At 44.5% G+C, this 21,599-nt stretch overlaps 1 long non-coding RNA gene across 1 annotated transcript; it reads left to right on the plus strand.

The window, feature by feature from the left end:
- The first annotated feature begins 1,623 nt into the window (after positions 1 to 1,623).
- On the plus strand, positions 1,624 to 4,789 carry LOC144890855 (uncharacterized). The gene is made up of 2 exons (XR_013622530.1): positions 1,624 to 1,749; positions 4,531 to 4,789. It is a non-coding gene; the product is annotated as an uncharacterized LOC144890855 (long non-coding RNA).
- The last annotated feature ends 16,810 nt before the right edge of the window (positions 4,790 to 21,599 follow it).

Below are 21,599 nucleotides of genomic sequence, written 5' to 3' on the forward strand. Positions count from 1 at the left end.
CCTATGGTTCGCTACGTGTTGTTCATGGACTAACTAGGGGACGACCTTTGACCTTAACAAGAAATGGAGGTATTTACACAGAGAATTATTTACAGAGGGTATATTTACAACAATTTACAAGTGCAGGGTTCTCAAAACCCCAACAATATATATATATATATCAAACCCCAACAGGCAGCGTCTGTCCTGTCCTGTGTTGTCCTGTGTTGTGTTGTGTTGTCTTGTCACTGAACTACTTTCTCAAACTTTTGTGAAATCGTACCAAACTTCTGGTATGCACATATCTCTCCCGTCGGTATGTCCTAAGGGTATTTTCTTTGAAAAATTTTCCAATATTTTTATTATTATTTTTTGGAATTTTTTTTGGGAATGTTTTTTTTTTTCAACTTCAGTTTTCAACTTCAATTGTTTATAAAATGTGATATCACGTATATTACAAATACATTTGTGCAAAATAATTGTTTGAATTATGATTGGTTTAAAACATGACAAAACGGCAACTCGGGTACAGCCATTTATCTATATATCTACACATCTGGGTAGTGTCTGTGTTGTCACTTAACGACTCCCTCAAACTTTTGTTTCCGTGGTTGTGGTGTTTTTAATAACGTTGTGGTGGTTTTGAATCACGTGGTGGTGAGGTATTTTGAATTATGTGGTGGTGAGGTGTTTTTAAATGATGTGGTGGTGAGGTGTTTTTAAATCACATGGTGGTGAGGTGTTTTTAAATCACATGGTGGTGAGGAGTTTTGAATTATGTGGTGGTGAGGTATTTATAATTACGTGGTGGTGAGGTGTTTTTAATTATGTGGTGGTGAGGTGTTTTTAATTATGTGGTGGTGAGGTGTTTTGAATTAGTTGGTGATGAGGTGTTTTGAATTACGTGGTGGTGAGGTGTTTTGAATTACTTGGTGGTGAGGTGTTTTTAAATGACATGGTGGTGAGGTGTTTTTAATTTCGTGGCTGTGAGGTGTTTTCAATTTCGTGGTGGTGAGGTGTTTTTAATTTTGTGGTGGTGAGGTGTTTTGAATTACATGGTGGTGTGCAATCGTCCCAAACTTCCAGTCTGCACCTACCCCTCCCCTATGTGTGTGCTGAGGGGTTCTTTCTTGAAAAAAAAACATTCAACCTAAATCTTCAACCTAAATTGCCAATAAAAATGTAATATCACAAACACAACAAATACAATACATTTGTGCAAAGTAATTGTTTGTATTATGATTGGTGTAAATCATGACAACACAGCAACTCAGGTAGTCATTAGCCTCAGCTAAAATAAGCCCGTTCCTCAGTAACGACGCTAGCCAAGCTAGTATATATATATATATATATCTCTCAAAATATTGTGGATGGATTATGACAAAACTTGGTGGATGAGTTGGTTAGATCACGAGAACACGAACCGATTCGATTCGATTTTCGTTCAGGTCGGCAGATCCGATTTGGTGGGATGTAAAATTTCTTGCCAGGCAGTGGCATGATGAGGAATTTCAGTCCTAAGTGCTGTCCTCGACCTTTATTTAATTAATTTATGTGTGTTGATCTTTCCTTATCCTTTCCCCAGGTAAGAATCATTCATTATACAAACTTATCTTGCCTTAAACCTAGCTTTATTAGTCTAACCTACTGCGTTATTGTCCCACAGGAACGGGAGGCAAAGGTGGAGGAGGAACGTATTCGTACAGAGACCATCCTAAGTGGGAACCCTCTGATCCAGCTCCAAGCACCTAACTTCAAAGTAAAGCGAAGGTTGGTCTCCATTTTCTCTGATTGCCTCTTCTTTTTGTTGATGAGGGCTTTTAGCTGTGCACTATTTTTTGCAGATCAGTGTAATCAGGAAATTTCTCATACACCCTCTCTCTCTCATACACCCAAACCACACGCAAGCTAGCATCTAAAGTTCTCGATACACATGTATCACCTACTTTCTAAAATATGCACTGCAGAGCATTGGGACTCCAGCTGTTTCCAGTAATTCCAAGGGAAGTGCGTATAATTGCATGGCTGGTAATTCTACAACATTCACAGAATATGTGCATTGGCAAAGGATTTAAACTAGCATTAATCTTTGGTTATAACTTGTACCTTGAAATGAGTTCTTGAAAAAACTATCAGGTAGGTTTATCATGTATAACTAGTCTATGAAATACTGTATACACGTTTTCTCTCAAACCTATATAATCTCGACAGGATAAAACTAGTGTGAGGTTATCGCAAATCCCTACACTTCCCACCTAAAGCAAAGTTGAAAGATGGCAAAAAGTTCCACCAGGAATGACCCAATATCAAATTATGAGTTAAATTCTTTCTTCTGTTTTGACTTGAACCATGTGACCCTTGAACCCTGTGACCTGGTGCATGAACTGGGGTCAAATCCAAAAAATCGTCACATACTTCACGATTCCTCTAAATGTTGATTGCATATACAAAGTTTCATTTTAAAATGTGCCCACAATTGCATTTTTTGGACCTTTAAACCCCACCCCAGAAGTTGGGGCCAAAAGTGATACTGCTCTTGCATCAAAACCCTCACTTTGAATATTGCAACATTTCTTAAATTGACAAGTGGTCCTCAAACATATTTAAGCTAGAAGAGCACTCGGTAAAGTGCATACTCCCGCCAGACTGAACAGTTTACGTTTTGTATCCCACTGATAGGTTGGATCTGGATCTGGATCTGGAACTGGACCTGAACCAACATATAATTGGCTTGTTCTTGTCACCGAACCAACTCATTTATCTAGTTCTTTCCTAACCTGTCCACAACTTTGAGATATCTATGATTCTATGCTATATATAATTTTTGGCCCAATAATTCAATGGTTTCCTTGCTTCAGACCGATTTTCAAACTTTCAGAGGAAGCTGCATTGTTCTGAATTTGGCCCAGCACGTTGAACCACTCACAACCTATCAATAAAATGAAAAGTGGAGTTCCTCCACAATTTACTTGGCAAAGACTATAATTCATTAAGGATCGGAGGGTGGGTGCACTGTTTAACTGACATTTAGAAGTAAAACTTTGAAACTATCTCTGGTGTCAGTATAAGTATTTATTTGCACTATTCAATTCAGCCTGGTGTTGGCTTAGCGGTTAGGGGTTCGGTTAGGTTAGGCTTGGGATCCTAGGATCCTGGGTTCGCATCCCGGTCGATCGCTGAATTAACGCCAGGGGGGTTGACTCAGCCTGTCATCCTTCCGAGGTCGGAAAATTGAGTACCAGCTTGCTGGGATGAATGATCACGGTGTGTACCCCGATTTAGAATAGGTACACCGTATCCCTACGCATCGTAAGAGGCGACCAAGGGTTGGCGTCAGGAAGGGCATCCGGCCATAAAAACATTGCCTCAAACAGGGAACCATGATTGTCATGGGGCCGGCAAGGCTAACCCCCGCTCTAGCGGGGAAAATGGCCTTAAAACGATCATTCATTCATTCATTCATTCAATTAATAAAACTAGAACGACACTCTTCGACGTCACGACGTCGACCGATATGCCTCCGCTCACATTGGTACAAGTATTATAATGATGCAATAAGTTTGATGTAAATCCATTCAGTTGTTCTCAAGTATCACATTTTTTTTTACCTGATGTGACCTCTGACCTTTGACTTCTTGACCCCATATTTAATCAGTTCATGTTTACATCATTATACATACCTGTACCAAGTTTTCTACCCCCGTTAATTCACCCCAGATCCACTTTTTCGAAATATCGACTTCTTTCCTGGAAGTCCCAGCAGTTTTCATGTGTTTTATACCTCTCCCACCCTCCCCCCCCCCCCCCCCTGCGCCTCCCCTTCCCATGCCTCCTTACCCCAAGCTGTCTCCCGATGTCCCTGTTCTCTGCTGTTGAACTTGTGTGCTTCCCTCTCTCTCCCCATCTTCTCTTGTCACACACTCCCTTTATTGTATGTTTTGTGTGTCCGTTTGTTATTATTATTATTTTTTTGTTTTTTTTGTGATTGATGTTATCTCTTACACGAGCCTCGATCTTGTAAACAACAACAAAGAAAAATTTTAATTTAAATCCCTTCAGCTGTTCACAAGTTATCACATTTGTACCTGACATGACCTCTGACCTTTGGCCTTTGACCTCGGGACCCCAAAATCGAATCAGTTAATCGTTAAATCATTATACATACCTGCACCAAGTTTGAATTGGATTATTTCAGCGTTTCTCACGTTATAGACCTATAACAGACTTTGACCTTTTACCTCTTGGTCCCCAAATTCTAATCGGTTAATCTTTACATCATTATACATACCTATACCAAGTTTGAATTATATCACTTCAGCCGTTCTCAAGTTATCGCGGTAACGAAAACCTATCACGGACGGACAACCTGAAAACATAATGCCTCTGGCGACTTCGTCGGCATAGGCATAAAAACAGGAAGTTAATAATGGTTATTGCCTTTTCCTCTGCGTGGCTGAGTGATAACACCTCAGAGCCCGAATTTTTCACTTAAAAAAAGAACAATCTTCTCATTCCTGAGATCTATGCATCTTTGCCTTCTTCTCCTCCCAGGTGGGACGACGACGTTGTGTTCAAGAACTGTGCACGAGGTGGGAGAGATGGCTTACGGCGAGAGGGTTTTATTAACGATACTTTGCGCTCAGATTTCCACAAAAAGTTCATGGAGAAGTACATAAAGTAAAACGTCAAATTGAGATACTCTGTTATTTGTGAGGAGTCCTTGTACAACATACCTTCATTCTCTGTACACGCTTTGTATCGATACTTGTTCTCCTGTAATTCTTTAGTTTAAAATAAATGTATAACTGCATCTGATGGCAGCCGTGATGAAACGGTTGTAAAAATATCATGTCGAAGTATCTCGCCCTTTTAGCACAAAGCAGCCTTAGGCCAACCTGTGCTGTGGAGGTGGTGATTTTCTGGCCTCCTTGAGTTTAAAGGTGAAGGCCCCAAGCCTCAGGGAATGTGTAGAGGTGTAGAGGCTTGTATTTGAAATCACCCACACTGTATTTCTGCACCACATGTGAAGTAGCATCAAAAATATTTTTTAACGAAAATGGACTCATCGTTTAAAGGGCTAGTTGGTCGATCAGTTATATCGTAATTTGAATTTTTCCAGTAGATTATTGTAAACCCCAAGTATTTAGCAGGACTATATCTCCCCTCAACCTCCCTGCATTTTTCACTGTTAAATGTGCTTATTTCTTATTAATTTATTTTTGATTAATACCGTTTTACCCTATCTTCTCACCGGCCTCGCAACCGACTGCCCTTGAGCCGCATAACGCACGTTTTTCAATTGAATCGGATGTTTCGAGGATGTGCTCAAGTCGGGAAACCAATGGGTGTGCAAGATGATGTCGGGAGGGATTGTTTTTTTTTTTGTTTTTTTTTGGATACAAGATCGAGGCTCGTGAAAGAGCGAACATTAATCACACAAAAAGTCAAACCGACACATAAAACACAAAATAAGGGGAGTGGTAGACGAGATGGGGAGCGAGGGGGGAGGACACAAACACAACATTTGAGAGCAGGGACATCGAGAGAACTGTGGGAGGGAGATGGCTTGGGGGGAGGTGGGAGAGGTATAAAACATATGGACACTGCAAGGACTTCCAGGAAAGAAGTTGGAATTTCCCAAAAAAAAGTGTATTTTTGAATTCAGTTCAGAATTCTTGAATTCTTCACACTTGTTCAGAACTTATTCAGAAAAAAATTTCCCCAAATTTCCCCATCCACCAACTTTTGTCATAACCTATCCATAATTAAGTATTGTGCTTGTATATCGTTTTTGGTCCCATCTCTCAAGGGTGAAGAATCACTTAAATTCACGTATCCCGATTTGGATCTTCACCAAAACCTAATCAATTCTTCCTTGTCACGCACCCAACCTCTCCACCAAATGGCGTCCAAATCCGTCCATAACTTTAAGATATCCTGTTCACAGACAAAAGGTGAAAACATAACCTCTGTCCACCTTAGGTGGCAGAGTTAATGAAGAAATTAAATACAAACAGAAAAGGCAACAGATTTTTTTTGAGATTGAGTTGCAGAAAGAGTTAGCGTAAGGGAAGATGGAAACATGGGGTCAGAATGAAAACAGTCAGCATGCATAGCAAACATGGAGATGGACAAATGAACCAAGTGGGCTTAGCCGAGCATTATGTAAGCAGACTGGAAATGCTGACAAACTCTACGTGGAAAAGTGTGGGTGGATATGATATGAGAGGAAAGTGCGAATAGGAATAAGGGAATGTGTGGTTGCAATGGATCTCCGTTTTAAAGGAGTGGAGAGAAAATAACTGGATAGGCTCGGGGAAGCGATTCCACAGTTGAAAGATGAGTCTTGAGCCTTGATTTGGGGTCAACTATTGTTTGGTTGTTAGCTGAATGAGTGCCACTTGATTAGACTCAAAGGTCGGCATGTGGGGTGACACCAGAAATGAGGCGATAGAAAACTCCTCCCACCAAACCACTCTTTTATGGGAGATGAGTACCTTACACCACATCCTCCTGTTGAGGAACTCCCTTAAGCCTTAGGGAGCCTTGGATTCCATTGCTTTCAGGGAGCAAGGTGAGATCTGACAGCACCAGCCCAGAGAACGTCAACAATCCATGCACTTTTTGTGCTGAGGAATGACATAGCTCTATGGAGGATTCCAAGATTCCTTATGGCCTTAGTTTTACAATTATGGATTCCATAGCTGTAAGTTACAGGTTCTGCTCAAATAAATGCATGTTGTGGCTGAGTAGAACAGCTTCGTTGGTATGCATTTTTATTTACGAGTTGAATAGTCAGTTTTATCCCTGAGGAACCCGGATTACACATGAATAAAGCCGGATCATTCACAGGACAGATTGAGCCGGGTGTCTCATCAGCAATCAGACAACCATTGAGGTTTCCAGCAGGACAGATATTTTGGCAGGCACAGTCAATTCTGTCTAATCTTTGGTAAGTACGTATCCCATAGAAGAAGAGGGTTCACAGGTAGCCCTAGATGGATGCATACTCATCTCCAAGCCGTCTAGCTTAGGTTTGAATCCTGAGTCCTGACCCAGCTATAAACTGTCATTCTGGTGTTTTACAGGCAGGGTGATTCATCAATGTGTGTGCCGTCAATCGGATGGACGCTAAACTGGGCTTCCCATCTGCCAGCATTCATTGGTGGATGTTAAAGATCCCATGGTGTCCTACGCAATGAGTATGCGAGCTATCGCCTGCACCATGAACAAATTCCAAATTCCTGGTCTATCCAGAATTGGGCACTGCATCAGCGGCACAGCGTGCACCCTCAGCCAATCACGCTACCCCGCAGCCTTATGCTGCATACGAATGAAGAAGAAGAAACCAAAAAACAAACATGAAACTTGGTCCATTGGTCATATATTGTCCTGTGGATGGCTCTATTAAGACAGAGCACCGACGGATGACCAATCGAGCTTACTTTGAGGCGACGATCAAATACGGATTTCACTCGACAAGGACGGGAGGAAAAGAGAAGAAAAAGCAGGAACTTTATTTGACGCGATCCGCGCGCAGTCTTCAACCCTGCAAATTAATAAATCAAACCAAAGACGGAATTCATGTACAAAAATAAACACGGCTTTATTGCCGGACCCCATGAACAAAGAACACGATGATATCTAAAACCCCTAATGAGCGCTCCTATATACAGACTTCAAACACGTACAGATGGGGAGGATATGAAAGAAAACGCATCGGGTGCGTGTTGGTGCTGGCTTAGCTCTATCTGGAGTGTCAATGCTCATCAGGGATCGTCCAGCTCCAAGGGCAGGCATCCGACACGGCTCCGGTCGGCGGGGAGTAGGCCTCGACGCGCCTTTGTTCACTAGGCCTCGACAAGGCCCCTCGTGCCAAGCGAGGGAGCGGCGTGCAACCCGCCTCCTCAGTCGTGCTATGTCCCTCCCGGATTCGGCACGGAACTGCGATGCACCGAATGTTCGGGTCAGAAAGGAGAGAGGGTCGAGGGTGAAGGAAGACGTAAGGGCAGGAGGTCGGAGCAGAGGAATTGTGAGGGCAAGAGCGAAGGAGGTCCAAGCACCAAGGTCTTCAACGAGCAGGGACGAGAGAGAGAAAATGTCAGTCTCCTTCACTTTTTGTCAACCCCTCTTGACGTCATCGCTCTCTTTGCCAATCCCTGCCGGCCAACATCACAGGCTCAATTCTCCACCAATGACCGCATCACGTCTCTCATCCCATCGGTCGGTCGCCAATCAGTCTGTCGCTTCCCCCTGCTCTTGCTTCACCACTCAGCGAGCTGCTTCTTGCTTTTGCCTTGACCAATCACGCAAGGTTGGCGTGGCTATTGCCTGGCTTCCTCGATGTGTGTTGCAATGCCAGCTGGTGATGTGGCTGGCTGTGGCTGCATCGGCAGTGCCCCGAACTGGCTTCCGGTGAGTTTTATGGCCATTGTGGCAGAGGGGAGATCTAAGTAGTGTTTGTGTGGTGTAACTATTGGGCCTAACTGATGTCTATGGTGCAATGCCATACGGGACAAAGGAATGATCACAGAGGGAACGACGTACAAGAGAATTAACATAATCCCTACAACTACTTAACATGCCCTATTCCTCGTAATGTGGACGAAGATACACTTAATCTGACATACAGGCTAGACAGGTCCTCTACTTATTTACATCGAGATGGTTCTTGCTACCCACGATCATTGGAGCATCTACCTATGCAGATTTACCTAAATCTATATATCCCCCTACCCCAAAATTCATAACAATATTGTTGTTTGTGGGGGTAGTGATATGTAGAGTCAGGTAGATTTGTGTAGGCATCATGCTCCAACTGTCGTGAAGAAGAAGAACCACCCCATGTAATAAGTAGAGGACTTGTGTAGACCGTGTGTTCGGATCAAGTTGTATATTTGTCCCCGCCACGAGGGGGCAGGCATAAGAGTAGATTATCCCTGTTTGTCTTACCCTATGTGATTTGTCCATTGTCCCTTTTGGCACCACACCACAGACACTAGTTAGAATCCCACATTTAAATGCCCATTAATTAAATCAAATAAACAATAAAACCCAACGGGAAGCCAGGCATCAAGCACCAGGGCTAACAATCCCGCCTGGCAAGCACACATAGCTCGGGCGGGCCGAGAGCCACGCCCAGGAGGGAGTGATTGGGCGGGAGTTGACCAACAGGCTAAGAAGGGACTCGCTGATTGGCCAGGGCGGAGCAAGACGGACTCGCCGGTTGGGAAAAGAAGGAGGAGCAGTAAGCAGCGTGCCGATTGGCAAAGACCACCACTGACGTCAGAGGCGGAAGGCGCGCTGATAGGTGGAGAACTGGACAAGGTAGTGTTGGACTGCGCTGAGTGGAGAAGAAGCGCCGGTGACGTCACGAGACGGCCGATAAAAGAACTGCCTGGCCGACATTTTCGCTCTCTTATGCTTGCCCCCGACGACCTCTTGCCCTTCCTTGCCTCTCGCTCACCCTTGGTCCTCGACACCCTTGCTGACACCGGAATAGTCTCCTCGTTCCCCTGTTCGACTGACGCGAGGAGAAAGCCATGGACGGAGAGCTGCAGTTTACCAGGCAGAAACGACGTGTGGACGAACGCTCGGGCCTGCACGCTCGAGGCCTGTTTCACGCCAATGACCGGGAGGTTCCCGCCAATGCCCTGGACGACCTTTGGCGACCCTGACGAGATCCCACGAGCTGATCGGAGCTAAATGCACGATAACCCACACGTTTTTATTTTATCCAGTTCACCTTTCCCTTCGTCTGTGTTTCAAGTCTGTTCTGGGAGTGCTCCATTTCGGACATTTATTTTACTGTCGCGTTTATTGTTATCGGGATCCGTGTTAATAAACCCTTTCATTATTTTACCTGTACATTTGTAAATCCAGTTTCGTGTGAGTTTATTTTCCGCAGGTTTGAGGACTGCGGTGGGGTCCGTGCAGGTAAGGCTCTTCAGCTTCTTCTTCTTCTTCTCTTTCCTCCTCCAATGAAATAAATGAACTGACTCCTCCCAATGAAATAAAATCCACATTTGAACTGAACGCCTCGAAGTAACGCTCGATTGCCTTCCGTGCTACCCTGCGGTTTTCACCAAGGATAGTCACACGACTATATATATATATATATATATATATATATATATGTATATATATATATATATATATATATATATATATATATATATATATATATATATATATATATCTATCTATCTATCTATCTATATCAAGGCGACCGGAAACAGGCCTATATATTTATATATATATATATATTGCGGATTTGAGAAACCTGTAATTGTAAATATCACCCTGTGTAAATGTAATGATCCTTGTAAATACCTCCGTTAATTGTAAAGGTCAAAGGTCGTCCCCTTAGTTAATCCATCGCATGCACGTAGAAAGTCATAAGCCCTTCTCTATAGTTATTTCTTATTCTATGTTAGTTTAAGGCTCTGTTTCTCATTAATTGACCCTGCATTGCACCGAATCGAATAAGATAGATCCCCTTGTTCAAATTCCCCCAAAACCTCCATTTCCAACTGCATCATTGCCATTCGCATTGCCAACTACATTTGCCGCCATTACGGTGAGGTCATCTCGGAGAAGAAGGTGGGAGGAGTCAACCAAGCGCCAGGAACAAGGCGTGGCTTTGCCAACGCCTCATCAAGGGGGCGGGATCGGTGAGCCCTCGCGACCAATCCAGGCCGAGGCGAGCTCACCGATGGGCGTTTCTAAAAGGCCGGCGGCTTGATCGCCACGCGCCTTATAAAAGGAAGTTGGGAGGGACTGCTTAAGCAGATGACCGAGGAAGCCCCCATGAGCAGATGACCAAGGAAGCCCCCACGAGCAGATGAGTGAGGAGTCCACCGTAGCTGAGTCCACCGCAGCTGAGTTGAGTTGAGAAGGAGTTGAGCTTTAACGGCATTTCGACCCGCGGCCGCGAAGCAACGCCGCCGTACGAATGAGATTGAGGAGGGTCGGCAGCTGCTCACCTCGAGCCTTGCCGTTGACACAAACCAGACCCGCACCCTTCCAGCCCTGTGGTCCCACCTCCTCATCCGTCCAGCCATCCACCTCCTGCCATTCCTGTCATCATCATCCCCGTGTAAGTCTGACTGTCGTCTGTTTGTCTGTGTTGTCCCTGGGGTATAAGTAAGCCTGAATAGATAAGCTAGTATTGCACTGTGTCTTCTCCTTCTGTCATTATTTTCGTTTCTTTCCTTCTCCTTGGTTTCTTTGGTTTTGTATATAATTAGTAATAAATTCGTGTTCTTCCTACCTTTGCCTTCTTTCCTTTACATCCGTTCGTCCTTGTCTTTTCCATCATTGAATACCTGTGAATACCTGTGAATACCTTCTCCTTGGTTTCTTTGGTTTTGTATATAATTAGTAATAAATTCGTGTTCTTCCTACCTTTGCCTTCTTTCCTTTACATCCGTTCGTCCTTGTCTTTTCCATCATTGAATACCTGTGGCACGATTTGGCCAACGCAGAGGAATCGGGTTTAGTACTTGCTAATGGTTCGAGCCGCGGGCTGCTAATCCGCTCGGCAAAATAACATCTTGTCCGCGGTCTCGAATGGGGTTGCCCCCCTGCCTCTCTGGAGGGAGTGGGGTGGCTTCAGGAGCGGAGACGGCCAGTGAAAATAAAAGGGGGGGATTAACCCCCCCCCCCCTGCTAAGGGAAAGCGCCGTCCCCGTTTCCGTAACAATTGGTGTTGGGAGCGAGATTCGGACCTGAAGTGCGCTTAGCGCACTCAAAATTACAAGTGGTCGAAATTTTATTTAACATCCAAATTTAAAATCATGCCATGGATAATCAAGGCGACCAGATGCCGGTGGGGGTAGAGTTAGAGGGTTTAGAATCGACCCAGGACCTCAGCGAGGAAATGGAGGAGGAGAGCAATGAGGATGTGGTTGCGGAGGGTTCAGGTGCACAAGATGGCGCCCTCGCGCACGAGGTTTCAGGCGCACAAAATGGCGCCTCGCACGTGGTCGCGGCAGTCGAGCCCGCGTTGTCAACGGTCTGGGATCCATTTCTTGCAAATTTGTTGAAATGTTTGACCCAGTGGAATGAGGAAAACAAAATGTATGCCCAGGGGCTCATATCCACCAGGGAAATTAACGACATGGGTGTTCAAATGACTAAGGAACTAAAATAAATGAATGCAGAGACAAAAAGGAAGATGGGGACCAATTTGACAATAGGGGAGAACCTTGGGAGCAGATCGGGCGAGAAGGTCCCAAGGGTGCGCGACGGGGTAACGCGGGTCGAGGAGTGCAGGTTGAGCGAGTCGGAGCAAGGCACAGGTAACTGGACCGGGGTAGAAATCGCGACCAGGGGTTTGGGGAAGCCGGCGACCGCTGAGGTGGAAGAGGGAATTTCAATAAAGCCAGCGGTCGTCGAGGTGAATAAAGAAAAACAAGTAGTGGGAATTGATATTGTAGAGACGACAGACTTAGAAGAGAAACAGTTGGAGGAAGGAATGGAAATTGCTCAAAGTCCGTGCTCACATCACGATGCTGTGCTTATTAACCCAAATGAAAGTTTGCAGGTGCTGGAGCGAAGGAGAAGTATCCCCCAGGTGAGTCGGCCTGCATATTGTGCGGGGAGATTTTGTAGAAGGATGTTTGGCGGAAAAAGAATTTTCGCGCGTTTGGGATCGAGAAAGCACCCGGGCGTTGGTGGAGTGTCCGTGGTGTGCTGTGTGAGTGGAAATGGCCCGCTTGTGGAAAAAAAGTGTGCATCGGAGCGAGAATGCACGACAGAGTGTGACACGGAGAGTGAGTTGGTGGTGGCGCAGGTGCGAGAGGGCACATCGGAGCGCGAGTGTGAAACCGAGTGCGAGCGAGAATGCACGTCGGAGTGTACGGAGTGTGACACGGAGAGCGAGTTGGTGGTGGCGCAGGTGCGAGAGGGCACATCGGAGCGCGAGTGTGAAACCGAGTGCGAGCGAGAATGCACGTCGGAGTGTACGGAGTGTGACACGGAGAGCGAGTTGGTGGTGGCGCAGGTGCGAGAGGGCACATCGGAGCGCGAGTGTGAAACCGAGCGCGAGCGAGAATGCACGTCGGAGTGTGACAGAGAGTGAGAGCGATACGGAGTTTACGTGCGAGGGTGAGAGTGACCCGGAGAGTGAGTTGGTGGAGGAGCGGGTGCGAGGATGCACGCTTGGGATGGACGGTAAGAGTGTGCGAGAAAGCACACCTGAGTTGGTTGTGGCGCGGGTGTGGGAGAGCCCATTGAAGCGCGTGGGTGGATGCGAGAGTGCACGCCCATGGTGAGTGTTACGGAGGACGTAACGGAGGAGAGGTGTGGAACGAAGTGTGCGAACGACGAGGGTGCGCGAGAGGTGTGGTGTGTAACAGGGAGTGCGGTGGTGGAATGGACGGAGTGTGTGGAATGTACGGGCGGCGTTGGGACGCTGGGTTTGGTGAGTGTGAAAAGGGTCGTGTATGCGTGTGAGCATGCGAGTAAGGCGTCGACGTTAAACGGGGCAGCATTTAGGGCGACTGATAGCCGACGCGGGCACTCGGGGCGCGGTGTGCTTTGTTGGATGCGAGGCCCGGCGCGGATCCGTGCTGCGTCGCTTCTCTTCGAAGCGTCGTTGCCGATTTGGGCCTAGCCCCGCCACGCACGGTCGAGTCCGGGCCTCGCCGGGCAAGGCGACCGGTCCGGTTCAAGGGCAGGTAGGAGGGATCGGAACGGTGCCCCCTCGTGGGGGCGGGGTCCCGACCGGGCGAGATTGAGCCATCGGGCCGGAGGCCGCAAGGATCCGCGCTGAGATGGTGCGTGGAATCTCGGCCCGACCAAACCGCCTCCCCTGAACCGAATCCCGGACGGATTCAACCTGCAGGCGATCAAACCACCCGCATTCATTGCTCGGCTTTGCGAAGCCGAGTGTTAATGATGTGACGACGCACCGAGGCTCAGATATAGTGGACTGTGATGATAATAGTGTTTTGGACCCGAAAGTGAGGATAGGGAATTTGTGATTGGAAAAAATTTGATGATTGGCAGATGATTGGTAGAATGATTGGCAGTGATTGGCAGATTTTTGATTGGCTGGAATTTGATGAGCAAAATTGATAGTGGGAGATACCCGATGTGGTGGGATGGCCAATCCACCATCCATCGCACAACGGGGGCAAAGGAGCTATAGTTTTATGGGGTTTGGCAGTGAAAACTAGCCCGGGGGGGTTAGGATAAAGTGTGTAGGGACCTAGAAATGACCATAGGTAACGGTAAGTTTAAGTAGCGACATTGGACAGGTAGTGGGGACATAGAGAGGGTAGTTGGATTATAACGACGAGGGAGCGCAATAATGTAAGGGGCGACGGGGAAGCACAATAATGTAAGGGGCGACGGGGAAGCGCGAGTTTTAGAGGGAAACCAGGTAGGTCAGATGATGCCGTGTGTGTGTTTAAAGGTGTACTCAGAAGTGTATTGTGAAAAGGTGATTGTGAGTTGTATTGAGCGTGGAAGTGTATGAAGCAGCGTATGAGGAATAATTGATTGTGCATTGTATTGAATGATTGAGGGAGCCTGGGAGGAAGGAGGGTGCAGGTGGCACCAGGTGTGATTGCACAGGTGTGCAAGTGAACAGGTGTATGGAGCAGTGTATGAGTGAATAATTGTGATTGGGAGTTGTATTGAGCGTGGAAGTGTATGGAGCAGTGCATGAGGAACGATTGTGGTTGTGCATTGTATTGAGTGATTGAAGGAGCTTTGGAGGAAGGAGGGTGCAGGAGGCACCAGGTGTGATGACACAGGTGTGCAAATACAGGTGTATGGAGAATGGTTGTATGGAATAAATGGTCTGGAATACATGGAGTATGGAATGGATGGGGTGGAGTGAGTATGGTGGAAACTGTGGAGTGGAGTGGATGGTGCGAAGGTGTGTATGGGGAGGATGTACCCCATCACAAATACCCGGGGAGGGTAGTTTAAGAGTTAGGTAGAGGGTACAGGTAAATTGTGGTTGGATATTGGCATCTGTGGTGCATGTGGAAGAATGGTGTTTGGATGGGTGCATTAGTGACGTGGAAATGGTTGGGCGTGTGGCCTGTTAGTGTGTGTAGTTGAATGGACACTCCGCCACTGTTGGGATGTCGGCCAGGTGGGCTCTGGGAGCCGGTAAAGTTGTTGTGGATGGGGCCCGAGGATCCGGAGGACGGACCCGGGTAGCCCAGTGCCAGAGAGGGCACCGAGTGGGGAGAGCGCCAGAGGGCTTTCCCCGGGTAGGTTAGGGTGAGGAGCAGGTAAGCTCGGGAGGCAACTACAGTGGCGGAGGTGTGCAGGTGAGCGGACCTGCTGGGAGAGCCACACGACCCAGCCCTGAAATTGTGCGAGGGCACAGGGAGTAGAATCGGGGGAGTGAGACCGCAAATTGATGAAGCACCACAGTATGTTCAATGGGAGTTCGGTTCTTAGATCCACATTGTGTAAAATGGCCAATGGTTTTGCAGGGAAAGACCCCGGGTAGTGTAAAGTGTGTTAAAGTCATTTAGAAGGTAGATAGGAGAAAGTCTCTTCGCACCATCCGCATCCACTCACCAAGGTGACAGGACTCCACACCACCGTTTTTTGCAAATGTCTGGGATGTAAGACGCATCATGACGTGGGGGTGACATTATGCTTGTGATTCCATCTCTTCCTCCTTAGGAGGGATTGATGAGGAATTGGGATTGATGGCAAATTTGGTTTAGAGGGATTGATGACGAATTTGGTATTAGGGGAGATATGGGGAAGACAGGACGTAGCGACGGATTTGTAAATTGTGTAAATACGGGGTAGGGGCAAGGGTAGATTAGGTGACAGGGGGGGACGTACGGTAGGGACGAGCTTTCTCCGCTCGCTCTCCAGCGCCCTTCACCTTGCATTGCCTTGTTTTTAACGCGTACTCGAGGCCTTGCCCCGCTGCTTTGCTTGTTAGGGTGCCTGCACCCTCTTCTGCTGCACCCTCATTAATTTCCTCTCCCATTTCTCCCAATTGTCCCCCTTCTTCCCGGGGGTCCTAGGTTGCCTCCAACTCCTCTTCATCTACCCCCACCGGCATCCGGTCGCCTTGGCTATCCATGGCACGACTCAAAATTTAGATGTTATATAAAATTTCGGCCGCTCGTAATTTTGACAATTTTTCCACAGATAAGAAAATTTGGTTCGGGTCCAAATCCCACTCCTCGACACCAATTGTTGCGGCCAATATGCACAATTGGTGTCCAAAATTTGTCTAACAAATTTAGTCCCAGGTTCCAAATCCCCACTCCTGACTACCAATTGTTACGGATCTCGGACGTCGGCTCTCCCGTTATCAAGGGGGGGTTAATCCCCTTGTCCTTTTATCTGGCCGACCCGAGTCCTAGAAGTTATAACGTCCTTCCCGGCGCGGCGCTAGGTAGGGTTGGTTAGGCCTAGGGGTTCACTACTACCTAATTACTAATGCCGACCAGAAACGAGGGAATAACTCACGCTCAAACCACGGATATGATGGAAAATGCCGAGCGGATAGCAATCCGCGATCCGAGCCGTTAACAAATGACTAGACCCGATTATAGCGGATCCAATCGTGCCACGTTTACCCAATGAGAGAAAAGACTGATGCAATCAGATAAAGAGGAAATCCAGAAAATAGGAAGAACAAAGATTGGTTTATTAACAATTTACAAGAAGGAGAAGAGGAAACGAAAGAAAAGAATGTACAGGATAGGAAGAGGAAGAAGAAGAACACAGGGCAGCCTTAAACAGTCTTATTCTTAATACCCAGGACAAACGGGCCCGTCTCAGACACTCACACGGGGATTGTAGATGGTAGGGTGGAACAGGTAGAGGGTCCGGCGATGGCGTTGTAGAATAATAATTTTAACTACTGTTCTACTTCAGAAACTTCAGAAACTCGTTTTAGCAAAATCAATGGTTTATTCACTTTAGAGAATTTGTTGTATACTAAGCCGAGATCTTTAATGAGTCTGTTCCAGAGTTTGTTGAAGCTCGTTTGGTCGGTCTTTCTGAAGCTCGTTCAGTTGTTGACAATCTCCAGTTGGTTGATCAGTTTCAACTGGTCTTCAGTTTTCACTCCTCTTCAGTTCACTGTCCCAGTCCACTCTTCTCTCTCTCCTTTTTCTCCTCGCAACTTTCTCCTGGTTTTAAAGCCCCAAACTCCTTTGATGTTGCAGAGCATGCAGGGTGTTCCTTATCCAAAAAACCTTATATGGCTTTCTTGGCCAGCAAATACTTATTTCTGTTCAAGAGGTCAAATACTCTGACCTGCTTTGGAAGAATTTGCAGCGTGTGCGCAGTGCCCTGAACAGAGGCTATTAATGATCGACAGGTGGCGGTCCAAGAGCGTTACACATTCTTGTCTGAAATTAACTCTCCTGACCACATGTTAATGCTAGTTCTATGCTCTTTTGCTCATTCGTAAAGTAAAACATAATTCCACTTTAAACAAGATTACATTGATATATATTCTAACAATATTGTCAATATGAATATTTAATCCCTGACAATCCCCAGTTTTTCTTTTATGTTTATATTAACCATTAATCTAAACATTACCACATTAAATATTCATACCACTAATCTGGTAATTCAATTTCCTAAGGCATACACCGTCATTCTGGAAGAATTTTGATCACAATACATTTCCTTGTTCATTGACTCTTTCTATGTTGATAATTCAATTCAACTCATTTGCATAAAGATCACAAAACATTTCACCTTCACCAAAACGCAATAATTTCAGTTCATCAAAATAATAAAGCATCTGCAACATTTGGCAAAATATTTGCCTTTAATCAAATATTGACTTTCTTTGTTTGAAAAAAGGGGCGGATCACTTGTGTTTGGAATTTCAGCATAAAACATTTTCTCCTGTTGTCTTCATCACACCTTCACTATTTGCATAGGATTTTCTGCTGTTGTGATAGCTGGGCAGAGTCAAAGACTGACCCTGCTCTCCATGCAGCATCCTTGCCACTCTTGCTGTGAGCCATAGTAGATTTGAACAAGGCCTCCATCCAGTTGTAGTCGACTTGCCTCCTCACTAATTGTGAGCATGGAGCAAGTATTAATGTGATGTTGATTTGTCAACAAGATGTGGAGCAGGGATGCCGGATGCATCCGCAATGATGATGTTGGGACCATGGTACTCAGTTGTCCATGGTCCATACCAGGAGCACACAGCAGAATCGTGCACAGCTGTTGTGAAGGAAAAGGCAGTCGTTCGCTTGCAGCTCCATGCTGGCTCCCCGGAAGTTGGTGAAGTAATGACACACGTCACCGTATCCCGTAAACGTTGCAGGTAAAATCTCGTCGTCCTGCAATTGCTGATGTGATGACTGTTCGAGGTATTTGAACACAAGTAAGTGATCGTCCTTTTTCCATATGTTGCAGTGTGACCCAGACAAATGGTCACATAATTTTCCCTTGGTGAAGGTAAACATCCATCCTCCAAAGGAGCATTTCTTCATCATTCTTTGAGAAAGAGGGTGTATGCCAAGATTAACTTCATTTTCACAAATTTTCCTTTTTCAAACTTCTTCCCAGATGTCGTTATCACTCCATTTGGGATGTGGTCTTGTCTTTCCTTTACTTAGCCACATTTATATCTGCTCTCCACACAGATTGAATCAGATGGGGTACATTGTAACATGAAATCACTATATTTTAGAACAACTCCACACGAATAATATTCAACTCAGACATGTGTTTTACACTACTAAAACTAAGAATAGCATCCACAATTGCTTTCAGGTTCATATAATTCAAAAAATTAAACACATGCAGGTGTTGTAACTCAACTCAAAGAAAATAAATGCATTAATAATGATTATACGATTTAAATCACAAACAGGAATATCTAATTCCCAACAATTCTTGCAAACAAGCAAACTATGCCTAATGTGTTATTAGCATAGTCCTCCCCGCTTTTTTTTTTCTTTAACAGTGTTACTTGTGGTGATATGAGTTCATTGATCGTGTAAAACGGACATAGTGCACAACAAGTTGTTATGCCCTCATTTATGTCAATGACATTCAACATTATATACCAAACTAACAAACTTCTTAAAATGTGACTAAAGAAAAATCCCTTAATATGTAACATAAATCTGATTATTTGCCTTATTCTGATGCCCCTATCTCCCGGGGTCCATATTTATTTCTATTGTTATCAACTTCCTATGATCTGTGAATTCGTTCCAAAATACCACAACCATAGGTTTTAACAAAGCTCTACCAAACTATTTCCAATGTGAACTCAAAATACTAGTAAAACAATCAATTTCAAAGAATTAACTTCAAAGGGTCAGCAAATTCATTCTATAACCAGATCTAATTTTCCCATCCAATAGTTTGCCTTGACACATGTCATATTATAACATTTTAATAAACCTTCAGAAATGTTTCCCATCGCAACAACTTCCCTTTTACAAATAGCCATGTGTAAATTACGTATTGAACGACAATTTTCTCTCAATGTGTTTGGCCTAAATGGCCGCAAAAGTGGCTGCCAACATGCAGTACCTTTTTTATCTACCAAGTAAGTGCGCGTCGACATAAGACCTCTACCAAATGTTGTTTGTAAAAACAAATCTGGGATTTCTAATTACATGGATGCACACTCTCAGGACATTGCAGGCTGCTGTTATCAATCCATTACGATAAAATAATTTCTTTACCCACAATCAAATAAGTAACACAAATTGAGGATATTATCCCTATCACATTCATTTATAAATTCATTTGGTTCGAATTCTCTCTTCTCCCACTGCTATAAGGAAGAGCAGTAGCTCTTATAAGTCTTTGTAATATCTCATTAAATTTACCCAGCATTGAAGAATTTATTTACTATCCATTTCCCTTCTGTTTACCAGTAACTTTGTTTAAACTGCATAACTTAATTTGATAAATCCCATGTGTACAGCTACCACTTATTGAAACCCCTACTTTTGTAGAAAATATCCAAATACGTGGTTGTATACTCCCTTAAAAGTTGCTCCTCCATTTCTATGCAACTTAGTGAATACTACTGACACCAGTATGCCAATATAGGTGTGGCAGAGTAACAAAATATGTTGCAGGTACACGTAACATCGTGTTCTGAGTGTAAAAAAAACATAACAAACAAAAAAACATCTGAGTGTAAAAAACATAACAGCGCGTTCACGTCTGCCCCTTGGTTTTAAGATTCACAATGCATTTCGTTGTAAAACTCACAATAGTTCAATTCAACAAAATTGTCTTTACTATCTGCCCATATCATCTATGCCTAAGACACATCCATACATACAGCACAATTTATATGCTGATAAAAGTCAAGTTTATATTTGTCAAAAATCTGTGAGCAGAGTACTCTGGAAAGTCAATGTAAGACCTCTTCCAAATTTGACTAATTTTGTACTCCCTCATTTTTATGAAGCTCATATCCATAAATAGCTGTTATTTTCATATGAATTCTATCAAAAATGGAATCCCAAGATTACTCACAATTTTACTATTAATTAATGGCTGCTCATAACCTAGCACATCAAATCTGTATATTTCATCGCCCTTGACAAAAGAGATAATGTTCATAATCAAATTATATTCCTATTTTATTTTACGAATTTTCTGGATATTCTAGTAAGATTGACACACAAAACCAAACATTGAAACACAAACAAACCCAAACATTATGTATATTTGTTTGCATTTGAACCATCATTAACAGATCAAGATGGGTGTCAATTTTCATTTCAATTTCGTAAAATTTATCCTTTAATGTTAGAAACGCTAATACACAAATAGACAAAAAGTTTATTTTTAGAAAACCCCTAATGTCACCTTGAAATTACCCTTTTTGGTCCTACAATAATTTATCCAAATTGTACAAATTTACAAATTTTACAAATTTTACAACACCTCTTCCTTACAGAACTGCAACTTATCTCTCGAGGCCTTGTGGCCTTTGTCTGCCAACGCTGTCAGTAGCACAACAGTGTCCTGCTCACATGCTTCCTTTGAAGTCGAGCATATGAGAAGGTCATCAACATATTGTACCATCACTGAACCCCCAGGAAATTCAACATCGCTGAGGTCTTCATGTAGAGCACATGAAAACAAAGTTGGGCTCTCCGTGTACCCTTGTGGTAACACAGTCCAGGTAAACTGTAAATTTTCGTACGTGAATGCGAAAAGATAACGCGAATCCTCATGAATGGGTACACTAAAGAACGCTGAACATAAGTCCACCACAGAATAAAACTTCGTGTTGCATGGAATACTTGACAGTACAGTGATCGGGTTAGGGACCACTGGATAGGCTGGGATGACACAATCATTAATTGCTCGAAGATCTTGAACAAATCTCCAAGTAGTCTTGCCTGGCTTCTTCACAGGTAAAATAGGAGTGTTGCACATGCTCACAGTGCGAACTATAACTCCCTGTTCCACCAATGATCGAATCACTGGTGCAATACCAGCTTTTGCCTCTGGTCTCAATGGATATTGACGCTTTCTAGGCAATGGCTTAGAATCATCTACTGTGATCCTTACAGGTGCAATACTCTTGATTCGTCCCACATCATTTGGATGCGTTGTCCACAAGCATATTGGTATTTGATCGAGTGGGTCCTGGTCACCGTCAG

This window comes from Myxine glutinosa, chromosome 2 (genome assembly GCF_964187855.1).
Source record: "Myxine glutinosa chromosome 2, kmMyxGlut1.1, whole genome shotgun sequence".
Taxonomy (NCBI): domain Eukaryota; kingdom Metazoa; phylum Chordata; class Myxini; order Myxiniformes; family Myxinidae; genus Myxine; species Myxine glutinosa.